Raw genomic sequence first — 6,281 nt, forward strand, 5'->3', positions numbered from 1 at the left:
TTTTTCCTCCCAGTTGGATGTTGTCATCCTCAGTCACAAAGTCCTCTGGAGAAGGAGGAGAGGAGAAGTTCCTGCTCTCCTCCTCTGTTGATTTGGGCCACAAAATAATTGTGTAATTACAGTTTTCAGTGTATTACTACGGAATTCAAACCCTCTGTAAACCCTTTCTGAGAGCAAAAATAGAAATAATGCCTTTTTTTTTTTTTTTGTCCAGCTAACTGGGCCCTCAGTAGCACTGTGTATTTCTAAAAGGTTCTGCAGGTATTTTCAAATAATTTACTTTTTGACAGAGTAGATGAGAGCACAGCCATGAAAATGTTTGTGCAACATCCCTGTCCATATTGTTGCAGCCTGTTTCTAACAGCAGAATATTCCCTTGTTAATGTTTAAATCCACATGGAATGACCAGAGGGAAGGCTGGAAGTTTTTCACTTTCCTCTCTCCCTCTTTTAAAATTGAAATCTGCTTTTCTAATCTTAACACAAATGAACCAGAATAGAAATGCAGAAAGTAGGAGGCTTTTAAAACCACTGCATGATGTTTTCTTGTTACCTTTGTGTGTGAAAATGATTTATTATCCTTGTAATATAATATTAAAAGTGTCCCCATTTATAATTGGCAGTAGTTTACCTGCAGATTCAAATGCTGTGTTGATATTTGCATAGGTGGTCTCCATGATTCGAACAGCTTGAATGAAACTGCTGGGATTTTATTATTCTTTTGATAGGTGTAATTAAAAATTGGTTTGCTGTAGAATTTATATGGTGGTAAGAATTTTTTGTTTTCCAGAGATGGGAGCACATCAAACAGTTTGAGGTTTGCTGGAGCTTCCAGGAAGCATCCAGGCACATTTTGTATGCATGGCTAGAAATCAGCTTTCTTCTCCTTGTTCTGTATTCTTTTCATAATGATCCATTATTATTTGTTGCTTACAGAAAATGAAGTTTCTGTACTAAAGGAGTCCCATATTAGGGCTTTTATTTGCAGTTTAATTCTGTTTGACAATGCATCATAAAATCCTATTGGTGTTTTATGAGACTGCACTTTTCTTCCACTTCCAGCAGTTATAAATCCAAAGGGAATTAATTTAATGCTTTTGATTTAGTTAATACTTTACTAAAAATACACAGAGAAACACAACATTCAATTTACTTCTCTTTGTTAGTGATAAATCAGGCAGAGTCCAAGCTGTTGGTCCCAGGTTTTCCTGCCCATTGGGCCCTAAATCCTTTTTAATTCAGATCTGCTCATCTATTAAAACAAATTCTTGCCTGATCTCCCTGTACCCCAGGGTTCATCAGCTCTGCTTCTCTGCCAGGGTTGTGTCCCAAATTCCACCATCCCCACCTGGGGGACAGAGCTCTTCAAACATTTTTGGTTTATGGAAGTGTTTGCAGTGGGGGCTTTTCCTTCCCTTTGCAGAACTCCACCTGGGAAGCAATGGGATGTATTGTTGGCATGTGAAATATGGCTGGAATATGAAATAAGGCTGGAATATGAAATATGGTTGGAATATGAAATATTTCTGGCCTGTTCTTGCCACAGCTGGTGGCACACAGGAGCCCAAAGTGCCACTTGTGCTGCTGGCAGCCCGGGATGGGCAGTGGGCGCTGGAACGTTGACTTGGCAGTTTTTAATGGATTCAAGGGAATAGTTTGCTAGAGGATGTTTGCTTTGTTGTGGTTTGCTTTTTGTTGGAGAGGGCAATTTAATTTTCTTTTAATGTAGGTGAATTTGAATGCTGGTGAAAGTTGAAAGCTGCAGAAGCTTTAGAATCTGAAATCTGGTTTTTGAGATGCCACACGAGTCTCTGGCAGCGCTGCATCCATGGGGCTCTTCTGGGGAATTCACAGGACAGTTTTGTTCCCATGCTGCTCAAGCCTTGGCCTCTCTTCTGAAAAGCTCAGAAAAGGATCCAGTTAGTGCCAGTTGTATAATTGGGGGCTGTTTTTTGGTGTGGAATTTGGGGATTGGATTGAAGTGCAGCGAATTCCTTCCCACACTGGTGGTGGAAGGTTCTGTGTCCTGAATCACCATCCTGGAGTGACTGGCTGGAAAGGACAGTCCTTTCCACACTGGTGCCTCTGAATCCCAAAACCTGAGGGAATTCACACCCAGCCCATCCTCAGGGGTCAGAGCTGCAGCTTCATTTGTTCTCCAGCTGCCACACCATGAGATCACCACATGCCACTCAAATTGGCCAAAAAAGCTGAAAATTCCCTTCAAAACATGATGCCTGTTAGATTAAAATATTTCTTACTAATGTCCTATTCTTAGCTGAGCTGAACAAACAGAGTTGTCTGTGAGTGTCCAGTGCAGTTGGGAGATTTTGCTTCAGATTCAGACCCTGCCAAATAGTTTCTTGGTTGCATTTAAAAATAAAAAGGCTGTTTAGACATTACAATCCACAGAGGGTCTGAAATCAGCGTGTCCTAAGCTGAATACAAATCACAGACAAAAAGGGTTTTGTTGGGAGGGTCACAAATGGAACTGATTACTGCTAGACAGTGTGGATTTCCTTCTGGAGGATGGAGCTGATAGAATTCCTTCCTGACAGCTAGAAATTATAATTGAGTTGGGTTTTTTTGCTGTGCTTCAAGCTTAACCAAGCTTCAAAATGAGTAAGAGGGATGGAATCCAAATGCATCTGCAGCTCTGCCCATAAAGCAGGATTTTAATCTAAATACTCATCCAAGAGCCCAGATCCTGGGGAGGTGCTGCTGCCAACGTCAGAGCTGTGGCTTTGTCCAACACTGAACTTCTTGTGGATTCAAAGATCTCTTGCAGGTCAGTGACAGAATTCAATTTACAGACTGACCACAGATCTCATTTGGGAAAGAACTGGTTTGGTTATGGCTTTGAGTAAAACGAATTTCTCCTTGGAAAATGTTTCCCTGCCAGCTCTTTGTGACACATCCAGCAGAACCCAACCTTTGTGTGGGATCTCAGAGGTTTGCTCAAAAGCCAGGGGCTCACTGGTGGAGAACACCCCCTTCCCCTTGCAGAAGTGTTCAGCTCTGGCTGCACTGCTGCTTTTCCATCCAGTTTTTCCCGTATTTTCTCCCATTTGACTCTTTCTTTCTGCTGCCTTCAGAAATTTCCTCAGTGATGGAGGAGGGCTGGGAACAGGGGATGGTGAGGGTGATGATGCTCTGGTTTTTCAGCCCTTTTTGCTCTTTTGGAGCTGATCTGCATTTGTCCTGCAGCCAGGCCAGGGTAAATGTTCTCCTCCTTCCAGGTCATGTCCTAAATGTGACAGCAGCTGGAGTCAGGATACACCTGGAGTTTGTCACTCCTCCATCAGCAGGAATTTTGTCCTGGAAAGGGAGGTCAGACCCAGGAGCTGCCCGGGAAGGTTTGGATCCCATCCCTGGAGGTGTCCCAGGAATTCCTGGAGGTGGCACTCAGAGCTCTGGGCTGAGAACAAGGTGGGGATCAGTCACAGGACTGGATGATCCTGAAGCTCTTTCCCATTCCATAATTCTATGAAAGGCTGACCTGACTCTAAATTCTATGCTGTTAGCCTAAAATAGAAACAATTTGACAGTGTAAGTTTTCCTGACAGTCATGAATATCACATTTTTGTGCTATGAGTTTCCTTTTTTTTTTTTTAATTAAGAGTAATTTTTTAAAATTAAAACTAATTCCAAGGAATGCCTTGGTCTCGGTGATAAGTGAGGTTTGCCCTGCCTTGGCAGGGGTGGGTGTAGCTCTCTGCAACTTGCCTACAAAGCTAAAGAAATGCAAAGCAGCTTATTGCTTAATTCTGCTGACTTTAGCAACTAGGGAGGACAAATTAAAAAAAGAATAAGGAGAATATCTAGTCTCAACCTGGGCATTTAATGGGTCCCAAAATGTGCTGAACTCTTTAGTCTAAATGGGCTCTTTAGTGTGGTGTCAAATAAGTTAAAAAGCGAGGGAGCCTTACAAAGCTGCCTTCATTGTTTAAACTTGTTTCACTCATGTTAAGGCTAATGTACATTTATTCAGACTGACAAAGTGCTGAATTTACACAACAGGGATAGTAATAATTAGGTCAGATACTTTTCAAATGGCAGCAGGGGGGTGGGAATACTTGACTCTTTCATGCTTATGAATGGCAATGATTATTAGCTCTGGCCAGGCCAACCACAATACCTGCAAATATTCCTCTCACCCCGTGTGCCACCTCCCTGCTCCCTCCCTGTCTGAACTCGGCATTCCCAATGGCAGTAATTGGATTTTTAGTGAGCCCAGAGCTGAACTTTGCATCTCAGCTCCTCTGCACTGCTGGGATCTGACTGGGACCAATAAATTATACTAACAAAATTGAGAAGTCGCCCATTAAAACTGCATTTTCTATTCAGTTGGAGGAAGTTGAGCTCTGATCTTTCGCTTCAGACTACCCAGTTCTTACACATTTATCGTGTTCCCTTAACCATTCCCACGCCAGTGTCCTGGGGGAGGTGAGGTGTCCACATCTCAGGGATTTGGTGCTGGTGACTCCTAGGACAGAACCCCGGATTAGTCAGCCCGTGGAGTTCATCCAGCACAGCAGGATTTGTTTCCCCAAGAGCTTTTTTTTCCCTCCTTGTCTTTCCTAATATTTGAACAAGCGCTGTTGTTTAATTCCGTGCCACCCAATCTCGCATTTGAATTGCTGTCAGCAGCTTGGATCTCTTCAGCTGCAGCCGTTTCCTCCCCCGCTGAGATTTCAGCTCCCCCAGCTCATTTGGTTTGCATGTTCCCGTTCCTTAAGGAATCATTAAACCCTTCCCAGCGCTCCATCCCGCTGGATGCAGCGGGGAGGCTCCGTGGACACTGCCAGCCGGCGCTCCAGTGGTCAAAATCCGAAAAAAAAGCTGGAATTTCACTGAATAAACCAAGTTTCAGTGCCGCACACGCCTTGTCCCCCAGCTCCTGCGAACGAGCACCTGCGAATGAGGGAGGTTCCCGGGATTCCGCTGGGGATGCATCCCGGGGAATGCGGGATCCGCAGCGGGATGCATCCATCCCGAAGGGAATGGCTGGGCCGGGGCCTCCGGGGCGCGGGCCGCGGGGCTGGATTGAGCATCTTGTAGATTTTTTTGTTGTTGTTGGTTTTGTTTTGTTTTATTTAAAGAATTTGGAGCCAAAATCGGCGCGCGGGATGAGGCCGGGCTGCGCTTCCACCGGCGGCCACGAGGGGGCGGCAGCGGCGCGGGCACGGCAGCGCCGGGAGCGCCCCGCGGTGGGACCGGGACGGACAGAGGGACAGGGACGGACAGGGGGACAGAGAGGGAGACAGAGGGACAGAGAGGGACAGGGACGGACAGGGATGGACAGGGACGGACAGAGGGACAGGGAGACAGGGGGACAGGGACGGACAGGGATGGACAGGGACGGACAGAGAGGGAGACAGAGGGACAGGGACGGACAGAGGGACAGGGATGGACAGGGGAACAGGGACGGACAGGGATGGACAGGGACGGACAAAGGGACAGGGACGGACAGGGGGACAGGGACGGACAGAGGGACAGGGAGACAGGGGGACAGGGACGGACAGGGATGGACAGGGGGACAGGGACGGACAGGGATGGACAGGGACGGACAGAGAGGGAGACAGAGGGACAGGGACGGACAGAGAGGGAGACAGAGGGACAGGGATGGACAGGGACGGACAGAGGGACAGGGATGGACAGAGGGACAGGGGGACAGAGGGACAGGGATGGACAGGGGGACAGGGACTGACAGAGGGACCGGGGGACAGAGAGGGGATAGAGAGGGACAGAGGGACAGAGAGGGATAGAGGGACAGAGAGACAGAGGGACAGAGAGGGACAGGGGGACAGAGAGGGGATGGAGGAACAGGGACAGAAAGGGACAGGGGGACAGAGAGGGGATAGAGGGGGGACAGGAGGGACAGGAGGAGCTGGGGGGACAGAGGGGACGGGGGGAACAGGGAGGGGACAGAGCCAGCACACCCCAGCGGGCCCCTCCGAAGCCCAGCCCTTCCAAAGGAACCTTGGCTGCCTGCAGTGCTCCAGCCTGGCCGGGCTGTGGAAGGGAACACCTTGGGCAGTGCCACCTCCCTTGTGCCACCTCTGTGCCACCTCCCCTGTGCCACCTCCCCTGTGCCACCTCTGTGCCACCTCCCCTGTGCCACCTCTGTGCCACCTCCCCTGTGCCACCTCCCCTGTGCCACCTCTGTGCCACCTCTGTGCCACCTCCCCTGTGCCACCTCCCCTGTGCCACCTCTGTGCCACCTCTGTGCCACCTCCCCTGTGCCACCTCTGTGCCACCTCTGTGCCACCTCCCCTGTGC

General features: G+C 48.3%; 1 long non-coding RNA gene across 1 annotated transcript; it reads left to right on the top strand.

Moving 5' to 3' along the window:
- Nucleotides 1-3,369: 3,369 nt before the first annotated feature.
- Nucleotides 3,370-4,879, top strand: LOC144247180 (uncharacterized). The gene is made up of 2 exons (XR_013340885.1): nt 3,370-3,428; nt 4,760-4,879. It is a non-coding gene; the product is annotated as an uncharacterized LOC144247180 (long non-coding RNA).
- Nucleotides 4,880-6,281: the final 1,402 nt, after the last annotated feature.

Source organism: Lonchura striata, chromosome 17 (assembly GCF_046129695.1).
Source record: "Lonchura striata isolate bLonStr1 chromosome 17, bLonStr1.mat, whole genome shotgun sequence".
Classification (NCBI taxonomy): domain Eukaryota; kingdom Metazoa; phylum Chordata; class Aves; order Passeriformes; family Estrildidae; genus Lonchura; species Lonchura striata.